Source organism: Chiloscyllium plagiosum, unplaced genomic scaffold (assembly GCF_037043375.1).
Source record: "Chiloscyllium plagiosum isolate Xiang-an unplaced genomic scaffold, Cpla_swu_hap1 HiC_scaffold_16, whole genome shotgun sequence".
Taxonomy (NCBI): domain Eukaryota; kingdom Metazoa; phylum Chordata; class Chondrichthyes; order Orectolobiformes; family Hemiscylliidae; genus Chiloscyllium; species Chiloscyllium plagiosum.
Window position 1 is genome coordinate 81885722 of NW_028270154.1, and position 13820 is coordinate 81899541.

At 40.4% G+C, this 13820-nt stretch overlaps 1 protein-coding gene across 1 annotated transcript in view; it reads left to right on the top strand.

Annotated features, from left to right (window-relative positions):
- LOC122556798 (dedicator of cytokinesis protein 2-like) overlaps window positions 1-13820 on the top strand; it is a 754195-nt gene that overhangs the window by 259447 nt on the left and 480928 nt on the right. The window lies entirely within an intron of this gene.

Genomic DNA, 13820 nt, shown 5'->3' on the forward strand with positions numbered 1-13820 from the left:
TTCTGATTTCTCTCCACAGAGCTTTTCCAGAAATTTCTGTTTTTGTTTCTGATTTCCACCGGACCCGAACGTCAACTCTGATTGCTCTCCACCAATGCTGCCAGACCTGCTGAGCTTTTCCAGCTATTTCTGTGTTTGTGTTACAAATGATGGGCTGATACCTACACAATACCAAAGTCTTCCAATTACCATTGCTTTAAGATCTTAAAAGAAATAGGCTGCACATAAATATTCTGCTTCAATTGCATTATAATGAGTATGTCTACCTTCAATACATCTGTGGAGTTGAAGTTCACATATTATAAGTTTAATACAAACTGACTGCTCCAACCAACAGCTTTGAAGCCCAAGAGCAACAGACTCTGAGAGATATCTGCAAGTGTGTAGTGCAAGGCTTTTACAATGTTTTGGATTCACGTAATTATTCAGTGCACCACACTTTCCTTTAATTGTTGCTAGCATTCACTTGCTGTTGATTGCTGCTGTTCCTTCGTTTTATATCTGCACATAAATTTAACTGGGCCACTAGCTTTTAGCCATCTGCAGGGTCTGATTGATGTGACAGCGGAAAGGATATTAGGGTATAGCTTCATTAGCAGTTTCAATAATCACATAATCATATCCAATAAATGATTTCCTTCTGCTACTGTGGCAATGTTCTGAATAGATATTCAAGCTCTACAGATAGGTCCTGAAGACATTTGTGTTGTGATTGTATTTAATTTTATTTCTTTTCAGTAAAGTCAACATTTCTTGAGAACAGAAGGGAATAAAGATGGCCTTTGTTAGCACATTGTCTACATGTCCATTATATTGAATCTGGTTCTGTTCTGGTTTGAAAACATCATGGTTTTAACAAGCCAGTTTTCTGTGGGTATGAATCCACGATACAAATCTCACATCATTCAGAGCTAATGTTTCATAGATTTATGTATTTTCAGCAGCTGTGCAGGTGGACAGGTAATATGTCAAACCTAAGATGTTGCTCATTATTTTGTTCTCGTCCAACTTTTACATTTTGGAGCAGTGACGAGGGAGTGCAGCACTGCTACATTTCTGGTGAGAAATTAAACTAAAGCCCAACTTGCCCTCTGAGGGAGATGCAAAGGATCTCTTAAGGGCTCAATTTTGGAGAACAGAAGAGGTATTCTCTGCGACTTATCCAATATTTATCTCCAGTTCAACATTGGTGAAACAGATTATCTCATCATTGCCTTTTTTTGCTGTGCACAAATTGACTGACATTTCCTACACTGAGACAGTGACTCCACTTTCAAAGTAGTTAATTTACTTTAAAGTGCTTTGGGATGTCGCAAAAAGCAAGTTATGTAAATGCAAATGCTTCCTTTCTTTCTTTTGATCAATTCTATTTCCAACCAGATAATTACGTTAGTCATTGTGGACTTCTTAAAGGAGGAATTTGCTGTAACATATTCCAAAAATGCAGAGCATAAAACATAATGGGTTCCAGCATCTCAAGATTTTTAAACATTCAGTGAATAGACTGAATGTTTTTGGTTCATGGCACCATCTCAGAACAGCCTCAGAATAAATTTACAGAGACTTATTGTTCTATGTCAGGAATGGTTTACACAAACTTGTACCCTGTTTTCAGTAATACTTTTTGTACAGATTTCAACACTGCAGTGTATTAGTCCCATTCCAATATTAAATGGAGCAATAAATAAGTGCCTTTCTTTTCTTCTGTGATATTTTATAAAAGATATTTTGATCAGCAGTTTCTGTATTCAAATATTCATCTCCACGTTTACAAGGTCATTGACCAGACTGATTTTTATTGTTCCTCTCTCATGGCAATGACAAATTAGAAACTCAAAACAATTAGGGCTATACGAATAAATGAAGAGAGGTATTGAATAATTGCTTCACCTCAGCTTTTATGAAGACCATAATGATATATTCACCTCATTAATGGGGATGCTCAGAAAAGAACGGATAGATTGTGGACAGAAAGGGGGAAAAATTGATAAACCTGCAAGACTGAAAGAATAAGTCCAGATGGTATGCACGCATGACCAGTGGAACAACAGAGGCACCAGACAGAGTCATAGAATCATAGAGATGTAAGCATGGAAACAGACCCTTCGGTCCAACCTGCCCATGCCGACTGATATCCCAACCCAATCTAGTGCCACCTGTCAGCACCCGGCCCATATTCCTCCAAACCCTTCCTATTCATATACCCATCCAAATGCCTCTTAACTGTTGCAATTGTACCAGCCTCCACCACATCCTCTGGCAGCTCATTCCATACACGTACCACCCTCTGCGTGAAAAAATTGCCCCTTAGGTCTCTTTTATATCTTTCCACTCTCACCCTAAACCTATGCCCTCTAGTTCTGGACTCCCCCACCCCAGGGAAAAGACTTTGTCTATTTATCCTATCCGTGCCCCTCATAAACCTCTATAAGGTCACCCCTCAGGTTCCCATCGCTCCAGGGAAAACAGCCCCAGCTTGTTCAGCCTCTCCCTATAGCTCAAATCCTCCAACCCTGGCAACATCCTTGGAAATCTTTTCTGAACCCTTTCAAGTTTCACAACATCTTTTCGATAGGAAGAAGACCAGAATTGCACGCAATATTCCAACAGTGGCCTAACCAATGTCCTGTACAGCCGCAACATGACCTCCCAACTCCTGTACTCAATACTCTAACCAATAAAGGAAAGCATACCAAATGCCTTTTTCACTATCCTATCTACCTGCGACTCCACTTTCAAGGAGCTATGAGCCTGCACTCCAAAGTCTCTTTGTTCAGCAACACTCCCTAGGACCTTAACATTAAGTGTATAAGTCCTGCTAGGATTTGCTTTCCCAAAATGCAGCACCTCGCATTTATCTGAATTAAACTCCATCTGCCACTTCTCAACCCTTTGGCCCATCTGGTCCAGATCCTGTTGTAATCTGAGATAACTCTCTTCACTGTCCACTACACCTCCTATTTTGGTGTCATCTGCAATCTTCCTAACCGTACCTCTTATGCTCGCATCCAAATCATTTATGTAAATGACAAAAAGTAGAGGACACAGCACCAATCCTTGTGGCACTCCACTGGTCACAGGCCTCCAGTCTGAAAAGCAACCCTCCACCACCACCTTTGAGCCAGTTCTGTATCCAAATGGTTAGTTCTCCCTGCATTCCATGAGATCTAACCTTGCTGATCAGTCACCCATGGGGAACCTTGTTGAACACCTTACTGAAGTCCATATAGATCACATCTACTGCTCTGTCCTCATCAATCTTCTTTGTTACTTCTTCAAAAAACTCAATCAAGTTTGTGAGACATGATTTCCCATGCACAAAGCCATGTTGACTATCCCTAATCAGTCCTTGCCTTTCCAAATACATGTACATCCTGTCCCTCAGGATTCCCTCCAACAACTTGCCCACCACTGAGGTCAGGCTCACCGGTCTATAGTTCCCTGGTTTGTCTTTACCGCCCTTCTTAAACAGTGGCACCACGTTTGCCAATCTCCAGTCTTCCGGCACCTCACCTGTGACTATCGATAATATAAATATCTCAGCAAGAGGCCAAGCAATCACTTTTCTAGCTCCCCACAGAGTTCTCGGGTACACCTGATCAGGTCCTGGGGATTTATCCACCTTTAACCAAGACATCCAGCACTTCCTCCTCTGTAATCTGGACATTTTGCAAGATGTCACCATCCATTTCCCTACAGTCTATATCATCCGTATCCTTTGCCACAGTAAAATCCTGATGCAAAATATTCATTTAGTATCTCCCCTATTTTCTGTGGCTCCCACAAAGGCTGCCTTGCTGATCTGTGAGGGGCCCTATTCTCTCCCTAGTTACCCTTTTGTCCTTAATATATTTGTAAAAACCTTTAGATTCTCCTTAATTCTATTTGCCAAAGCTATCTCATGTCCCGTTTTTGCCCTCCTGATTTCCCTCTTAAGTATACTTCTACTTCCTTTATACTCTTCTAAAGATTCACTTGATCTATCCTGCCTATACCTTACATATACTTCGTTCTTTTTCTTAACCAAACCCTCAATTTCTTTAGTCATCCAGCATTCCCTCTACCTACCAGCCTTCCCTTTCACCCTGACAGGAATATACTTTCTCTGGATTCTTGTTATCTCATTTCTGAAGACTTTTAGATCTGGTCTATCCTTTTCCATCACTATTTTAAAAGGAATAGAATTATGGTTGCTGGCCCCAAAGTGCTCCCCCACTGACACCTCAGTCACCTACCCTGCCTTATTTCCCAAGAGTAGGTCAAGTTTTGTACTTCTCTAGTAGGTACATCCACATACTGAATCAGAAAATTGGCTTGTACACACTTAACAAATTCCTCTCCATCTAAACCTTTAACACTATGGCAGTCGCAGTCAATGTTTGGAAAGTTAAAATCCCCTACCATAACAACCCTATTATTCCTACCGATAGCTGAGCTATCCTGAAAAGTTTGCTTCTCAATTTCCCTCTGACTATTAGGATGTCTATGATACAATCCCAATAAGGTGATGATCTACGCCAGTGTTTATTAAAAAAAAGAGTTATTGTTGAAAGGTTAGTGGATAGCTAATGTTCCTATTCAAAAAAATACCCTCAAAACTATAGATCAGTGACCACAATAATAGCATCAGGAAAGATCTGAAATCAAGATTAAAAGAAACAACTTTTAAAAATCCAGAATAAAAGAGACAGAATAAAAGTAATCACCTTTGTTTTATGAAAGGGTCTGTGTTTGTGTTTGTGTCGAACCTCAGGTGACAGGGGGGACATTAAATAAATATTTTGTGTCAGTTTTTACTGAGGCTGCAGAAATGGAGGCTAGAGAGCTCAGGGAAATAAATATTGATGTGTTTAAAACAGTTCACATTACAGAATTAAAAATCACACAACACTAGGTTATAGTCCAACAGGTTTATTTGGGAGCACTAGCTTTTGGAGCACTGCTCCTTCATCAGGTCGTTGTGAAGCAAAACCATATGACAGAATTTATCGGAAAAGATTACAATCTCATGCAGCTGAACTGATATATTGAACAAACCTAGATTGTTAAGTCTTTCATCTTTTTTGCTGGCTTTAGTTCATTAATATGTAAATCCCAGGACTTCTTTTAAGTCACATTCTCAAGATAATTTAAGGTTTTAGAACAAAAGGTGACATCTAAGCTCAGACAATGCCTTAAAGTTGTAAGGTTAGAGTCTGTCTGTATTCCAATCTTGAGTCAGACTGATTCTATTTTCAAAGTGGAATTCACAAAATGTTACATGGACTAACTACCTGCAGGTTCTGCATTTTTGAGCAAAATAGAATGTTATTGCAAATATAATTCTGCAAATACAAATGCATCCCATATACTTACATGTGAGTATGCGTGCAGGAGAGAGAGACAGAGTGAGTATGTGCATGTGAGTGTATGTGTGTGAGTATGAGTGCATGTGAGAGAGTGTGTGTAAGCTTGATAAAGTGTGTGTGTGATTGTGATGGAGTATAAGTCTGTGAGAGGGTGTGCGCGTGAGTGTGAGTGTGGGGGGTGTACGCGTGTGCATATGAGAGAGGGACTGCGTGAGTATGTGAGTTTGTAAGTGTTGTGTGTGTGCATGTGTGTATGTTTGTCTGTGTGTCTGTGTCTGTGTGAAAGAGAGTGTGTAGTGCAGTGGGGTCTCCTATAGTGTGAAATGAGCCCAAGGTCCTGGTTGAGGCCATCCCCATGGGTACCGAATTTGGCTATCAGCCTCTGCCTGGCCACTTTGCATTGTTGCCCATCCTGAAGTCCACCTTGGAGGATGGTCACCCGAAAGTCCAAGGCTGAAAGTCCCTGATCACTGAAGTGTTCCCTGACTGTGAAGGAACACCCCTACTTGGTGATTGTTGCGCGGTGTCCATTCATCCATTGTCATAGTGTCTGCTTAGTCTCACTAATGCATTATGCCTTGGAGTTTGCACACATACAAACACACACTCTCTTACATGCACTCACATGCACACACTCACTCGCACAGACTCGCTCTGTCTCTCTCTCCTGCATGTGCACACACATATAGGTTTATGTATATTTGCAGAATTACATTTGCAGATGCATTCTATTTTGCTGAAAAAATGCAGAACCTGCAGTCCATGTAATATTTTGTAAATTCCACTTTGGAAATAGAACTAATCTGACTCAAGTTTGGAATACAGACAGACTCTGACCTCACACCTTTAAGGCATTGTTTGAGCTGAGATGTCACCATTTGTTATAAAACCTTATCCTGATAAGGTGACTTAAAAGAAGTTCTGGGATTTATCTATTAAAGAACCGAAACCAACAAACCCATTCTAAAAGACAAAAGACTTAACAATCTAGGATTTTTTTCAATATATCAGTTTTCACAACCAACAGATGAAGGAGTAGTACTCTGAAAACTAGCACTTTCAACTAAACCTGTTGGAGTATAACCTGGTGTTGTGTGATTTTTAACTTTGTCCACCCCAGTCCAAAACTGGTTCCTCCACATCACATTGCAGATGAGGAAGTGCTGCAGGTCTTAAATTATATAAAGATGGATAAACCTCCAGAACCCAATCTAATGTATCCCTGGACATTGTGGGAAGTTAGGGAGGAAACTGCGGGGCACCTTCCAGAAATACTTGTATCATCTATAACCACAGTTGAGCTGCTAGGGGGCTAGAGGGTGGCTAATGTTGTGCCTTTGTTTAAGAAGGAATGTATGGAGAAGCCTGGGAACTCTGGACCTGTGAGTCTGACTTTGATTGGTGATAAGTTGTTGGAGATCAGCGCTGGGCCCACTCTTGTTTATCCTTTGTATAAATGATTTAGATGAGAATATAGAAGGCACGATGAGTATGTTTGCTGATGACACCAAAGTCGGTGGACAATGAAGAAAGTTATCTAATACTAAAAAGAGATCTTGAACAATTGGGTCAATGGACTGAGGAGTGGCAGATGAAGATAACTGTGAGGTATTGCATTTTGATAAAACAAGCAAGGGTTGGACCTTTACAATTAAAAGTAGGGCCTTGGGGAGTACTGTAGAACAGAGATTTGGGGGTTCAGATGCATAATTCTTTGAAACTTGTGTCAAATGTCAATAGGGTAGTTAAGAAGGCAACTTAGCACACCTGCCTTCATTGCTCAGACCTTTGAATATGGGAGTTGGGACGTCATATTGAGGTTGTATAGAAGGTTGTTGAGGCCTCCCTGGAGTACTGTGCGCAGTTCTCATCGCCCTGTTATAGGAAGAATATTATTAAGCTGAAGAAGGTTCAGAAAGGATTTACCAGGACATTGCCAGGAATGGACAGTTTGAATTACTTGGAGAGGTTGGATAGGCTGGGACTTTTTTCACCAGAGCATAGAATGTTGAGGGGAGATGTTATAGAGGTTTATAAAATCATGAGGGATGTAAATAAGGTGAATGGCAGGTGTCTTTTCCCTCGGGTAAGGGATTTCAATATTAGGGGGCATATTTTTAAGGTATGAGCAGAAAGATTAAGGAAAACATGAGGGGCAACTTTTTTACACAGAGGCTGGTTAGTGTGTGGAATAAACTTCCAGAGTAAATGATGGACGCAGGGAGTTACAACATTTAAAAGACATTTAGATGAGTACATGAATAGGAAAGATTTGGAGGAATATGGGTCAAACACAGGTGGGACTAGTTTAGTTTGGGATTCTGTTCAGCATGGACTGGTTGGACTGAAGGGTCTGTTTCTGTGCTGTCTGACTCTATGACTCTATGTCATGCTTAATTAACCTGATAGGATTCTTTGGGCAAGTTAATAGAAAGAATAGACAAAAATAATGTAATGTTATGAATCGGTCATGTGTGAAGTTTCCCAACTTATAGTTGCTCCCGATGGGATATCCTAAATTATTATCTTCTGAGGTGAGGTGAAATGATCTAGCCCTTGTCTTTATGCACCAAAACCCCTTTCTCGGTCACAACAGCATTAATAAAAAGGATCCCCTCGCTTATGCATATTGTTCTCTCAGACCAAGTGAATTTATGTGTTACAAGGAGTTAATTTAATTGGGTTTTCCTGAATTAAAAGGAAATTAAATTATTAGTTACTAAATGTGAGAGGAACGAATAATGCAACACATATGCACACAACATGGAAGTGAAAAGAGTCATATAGTACAAAAACAAAGGTGTGATTTTGAACTTGTATAAGGCACTTGTTAGACTTCAGCAGGAGTTTTGTGCACTGTTCTTGGCACTGTATCATCGGAAGGATGTGAATGCTTTGGAGAGAGTGCAGAATCAATTTACAATAATGGTTCCAGGAATGAGAAACTTTAGCGATGAGGATAGATTGAAGCCGTTGGCACTCTTCTCTTTGGAGAGCAGAAGAGCAGATTTGATAAACATTTTCAGAAGCATGATCAGCCTAGATAGGTAGAGAAAGCAGTTCCTGTTTGTAAAAATGAAATAGAACACCAGTGTGTAGGTTTAAAGGAGATGTGCTAAATGTAGCAAATCCAATGTCAAAAAAAGAGCTTTTTCACACAGTAAGTATTTAGGGTATGTGATGCACTGCCTGGAAATGTTTTAGAGGCACCTTCAATTGAAGCATTTAAGAGGACATTGGATGATTATTTGGATAGAAATGGTTTGCAGGGATAGGGGGAAAAGGCAGCAGATTGGCACTAGAGAATAGAACTCGTGATGGTGTGATGGGCAAAATGGCCTCCTGCACTGGAACAATTCTTTGATTCTGTCAAAGTGAGTGCAAAAAATGTTAAAAGTTAAGAGAACATAGAATCAGTGTGTGGATTGTTTGTGAAGAGTAGGTATTGGAACATTGTAGCTTTTGGGTGATAACAGTTGCATTAACATTGATAGAAGTGCAGTATACAGTGAGATTCTTGGCTTTGCGTTTTAGCTGGAATCCATTTGTCTTGGCTTCTTTTTAATGGTGACAAGTATGTTGACTGGTTTCCTGTGCTGAGAGCTACAAAGGGATGTGCCATGGTTAACCTCAGGTTATGACCTTGACAGCACACAAGTAAACAATGGCACATTTGTTCAGTAACACATTTGCTCAGAGGTTCCATTTGGTTCTTTTACCTTTGTACATTCTTGGAAGGTTAAAACATGCTTACATTTTTTGACTTGTAGACCAAGGGTCTGTTTCCATGCTGTGTGAATCTATGACTCCATAACTTAACTCCACTGTTTGAAGATTTTTTTTCTAGCAGGGCAGAAGCAATTAGATTGGCATGCGCCTCTATCTTTTGAAGTCTCTCTCTTTAAATTTCCTTGGCACCTTGTGAGGTGTGGTATTACAGGGATTCACTGAAGGAATCTACAGGTTGTCAGTGACTTCCATTCTTAGACTTACATTATCAATAGGCACATTTCTTAGTCAAAAGTTCAATCTGTCCACAAGGTGTTCAGTGTTCTCATCCGCCATCATGACAATATGTCATGCATGGGATTTTTAAATGTCCTCTGACAGCGTATGACACAGTAGTCACATGACAAATGGTTAGAATTTGTTGAGTCAGGGGACACGTTAGTTGAATGGTTTGAAAATTGGCTACAAAATTAAAAGCAGATAAACCAATCATTCCTCAGGTTGGACGAAGGTAAAAAATGATGTGCAACAAAAATAATTGTCAGGACGGATTGTTATTTATAATTTACATGAATGATATCATTTTCAGAATAATTTATGAGTAAGTTAGCCAATAACAAAATTGTCAATCTAGAGTGTACAGCTAAAATTGAGGAAAACAAAAAAAAAATCCAATTGATATTCAAACACTCACCGGATGGACAGTTAAGTGACAAATTGACTATAATATAGATAAATGTGAGGTGATGTGTTTTGGTTGATAAAACAGAAACACTGCTTACTATTGGACATAAGAAATGAATAGGCTAGAAAGAAAACAGAGGGTTCAAGGTCTCTACAAATGAACAAGTCATTAAGAGCAGCATTGCATGTCAGCAAAGCAATTAGCCATGCTAACAAAGCATTGGGATTGATTTCTGGGGGGGAAGCAATTCACAAGTTGTGACAATGTGTCAAACCTACATGGGTCATTTAGAATACTGCACAATGTAAAACCCCATACTGCAAAAATAACAGAAACACTGGAGAAAGTGGAAGAAGAACTTTTTGCTCTGCACATGGGATTGTGATATTGATGCAATCTCTGAGATTGAAGGAAGGCGTGGACTGGCAGCTCAATATTTTCAGGCTGTAGACGTTTCAGGTGCGATAGGGTGGAATGTAATAGAGGTGGGGGACATTGTATTATTGATAAGGGAAACCATTGCTGCAGTAAAGAGGGAGGGCGTCCTAGAAAGTGTTCAAATGAGGTTTAGAAACAAAAAAAAAGAGGTGATTACATTTCTGGGATTAGAGCACAGGTCTTCCAACAGTCTGAGGGAGATAGAGGAGCAGACATATATGCTAATCACAGAAAAATGTGAGAAATACGGGGTTATATTTGTAGAAGGCTTCAACTTCCCTGACACTAACTGGGATCACCTTAGAGTGAAAGGATTAGACAGGCTGGAATGTTTTAAGTGCTCCCAGGAGAGCTTTTTGTGCCAGTAAGAGGATAGTCCAACTAAAGCTGGGACAATGTCAGGCCTAATCCTCGGAAATGAAGCCAGTCAAGTGGTTAAGGTTTTAGTTGGTGAGCATTTTTGGGAATAGTGACCATAACTCTGTAACTTCCAGTCATTTGGAAAGGAGTGATCATAGTGCAGAATTTAAATTGTGGGAAGGCCAATTTCAATATCACGAGACTAGATTTGGCAAACATCAGAGAAAGTGAGGACTGCAGATGCTGGAGATCAGAGTCGAGAGTGTGGTACTGGAAAAGCTCAGCTGGTCAGGCAACATCCGAACAGCAAGTTTTGAGCATAAGCTAATGAATTCCTGAAGAAGAGCTTATGCTCAAAATGTTGATTCTCCTGCACTTTGGATGCTGCCTGACTGGCTGTGCTTTTTTCAGCACCGCCATAGACTGGGAGCAGCAACTTGCAGGTAAATCTACATTTGACAGGTGGGAGTCTTATAAACTAATATAGTGAGAATTCCGGGCCAGCATGTTTCTCTAAGAGTGAAAGCAAGGGCAGCAAGTCCAGGGAAACTGAGATGTAAATGGATATTGAGAGTTTAATAAACAAAAGAAGGAAGTGTACGTAAGTGCGTTAAAGTGTAAGTGCATTAAAAACAGGGGAAACTCTTCAAATGTCAAGAGATTGTAAGAGGTTGCTTAAGAAATATACTAGGAGGGCAAAGAGACCATGAAATATCTTTGCAGATGGGTTCAACAAAACCCCAAAGCTTTTTATTAGTTTATAAAGAGTAAGAGGATTACTAGGGAGTGGGTTGGACTTATTAGAAACCAAAGGAACAACCCAAACATATAGTTAGTGGAAATGAATGCTTCTCATCTGTATTCAATGAGGAGAGAGATATTGTAGCCAGGGATTTCAGTTGTGGTGGTGAGGTTCTAGAACACATTAAAATTTAAAAGGAGGAGGTATGAAATGTTCTAGCGAGTATTAAGGTGCATAAATATCTAGGGGTCGATGAGAGTACCCAGGCTGCTATAGAAGGCAAAGGAGGAGAGTGCTGCGACTCTGGCAGAGATATTTAATACCTCACTGTCTACAAGTGAAGTGCCAGATGACTGGAGAGTAGCTAATGTGGTTCCTTTGTTTAAGCACATCAGCAGGGAAAGGCCAGGGAGTTACAGACCGAGGGGAAATACAGACTGATTGGTCTGACTTCAGTCGTAGGGAATTTATTGTAAGAAAGTTCTGAGAGACTGGATTAATTAATACTTGGAGAGATAAGAATTGATCAAGGATAGTCAGCATGGATTTGTTAGAGCAAGATCCTGTCTGACTAATTTAGTTGGACCTTTTTTGAAAAGTTAAAGCAGTAAACTGGTAACGGTGGTGGATGGACTTCAGGAAGGTCTTTGGCAAAGTCCCACATGTAAGTCTGCTCCAAAACATAAGGATCTAAGGCAAGTTGGTAAAATGGATCCAAAACTGATTTAAAATTGGAGGCAAAGGGTGGTGGTGGAAGTATAGTTTTGTGATTGGGAGCCTTTGACTGATATTGTACGATAGGGATCCGTGCTGAGCCTCTTAACAATTTGGATGTTAATGTGAAATGTACAAGTCAAAAGTTTGCAGATAGCACAGAAAATGGTGGTGGTGTTAATAGTGAGGAGGATGATCTCAGGCTCGAGTCTAATACTGATTGGCTGGTAAATTGGGCAGTGTAATGGAAGATGAAATTTAATCCTGATAAGAGTGAGGTGATGCATTTTGGGGGAGGTCCAATAAAGGAAGGTCATAGATGATGAATGGTAGATCCCTAGGGAACAGTGAGGTAAAAGAGAATGATGTACAAGTTAATAGATCCCTGAAGGTGTCAGCAGAGGTAGACAGGATGGTGAAGGAGGCACACAGGATGCTTTCTTTCATTAGCTGGAGCGTAGAATATGGGAACAAGGAAATCTTATTACAACTTCATAAAACATTGGTTTGGTCCACAGATACAGCACTATGTGCAATTTTGGTCACCACACTATTGGAAGGACATGTTTGCACTGGAGAGGGTACAGGGGAGATTCATCAGGATGTTGCCTGGAATGGAAAGTCTTGATTATGAGGAGAGATTGGAGAGGCAGATTGGGTTTGTTTTCCTTGGAGCACAGGAGGGTGGGTGATGGGGGGAGGTGCAGGAGTCTGACTGAGGTATACAAAATTGCGAGAGGCACAGACAGAGTACATCATGAGACTCTCTATCCCCCGGTAGATGTGTCTAAGACCAGAGGGCATAGGTTTAAGGTGAGGAGTAAATGGTTTAGAAGAGATCTGAGAAATAATTTTTTCACCCAGCGTGCAGTAGAAATGTGGAACATGCTGCCTGAGAGGGTGTTGGGAGGCAGATACTCTCACAGCATTTAAGAAGGATTCGGATGAGTATTTAAAATGCCAAGGCATAGTAAGCTATGTACCAAGAGCTGGTAAATAGGATTAGTGCAGTTTTGTATTTGTTGGCCTGCATAGAGATGGTGGGCCAAAGGGCCTGTTTCCATGCTGTATGAGTGTATTTCTATGACTGTATTCATCATTTACAAGAGTAGAATCAGAAATGAGAGATTCCAGCAATTGGGAATATGGAACAGATTGGGGTTTCCCTTTCTCATAAGAGAAGATTTATATGCAGCCTAACAGTGATCTTCAAAATGACGATTGGGCCGGAGAGGGTAGATTCCCTCTGTGGGAAGATCCGAAATTGAAGCGCGAGCGCATGAAAGTTCCTAATAAATACATTCGAAGAAACATAGGGAATTTATTTCTTCAGACACTGATTTGAACATGGAGCTTACTACCACGGGACATAGATGAGATAAAAGCTGGCAAAAGGAAGCAAGATAAAAGATAGATTTATATTTCAATAGTGCCTTTTGCAACTTCAAGACATCCTAAAGACCTTTACTGCCAATGATGTCCTTTTGAGGTGTAGTCACTGTTGTCATTTCTGAAATGTCTCTGTGTGTAGCAAGCTCCCACATTCAACAATTTAATACTAACCAGTTAATCTTTTTTTGAGATGTTTGTTGAACAAGACACCTTTGCCAGGATCCTGCGGATGATGCGTCTGCTCATGTCTGAAATAGAGCCACTACTTGTGTCCCCTTGAAAGCACATATGTGACCTCAAATAAACACGTTATCTGAAAACTGTGCAGTGCTCTCTCAACCTTGCGATGGGCTTGTCCATTTAGATATTTACCCAGAGAGGAAGTGGGAAACAATACCTTTCAGAGATGGCT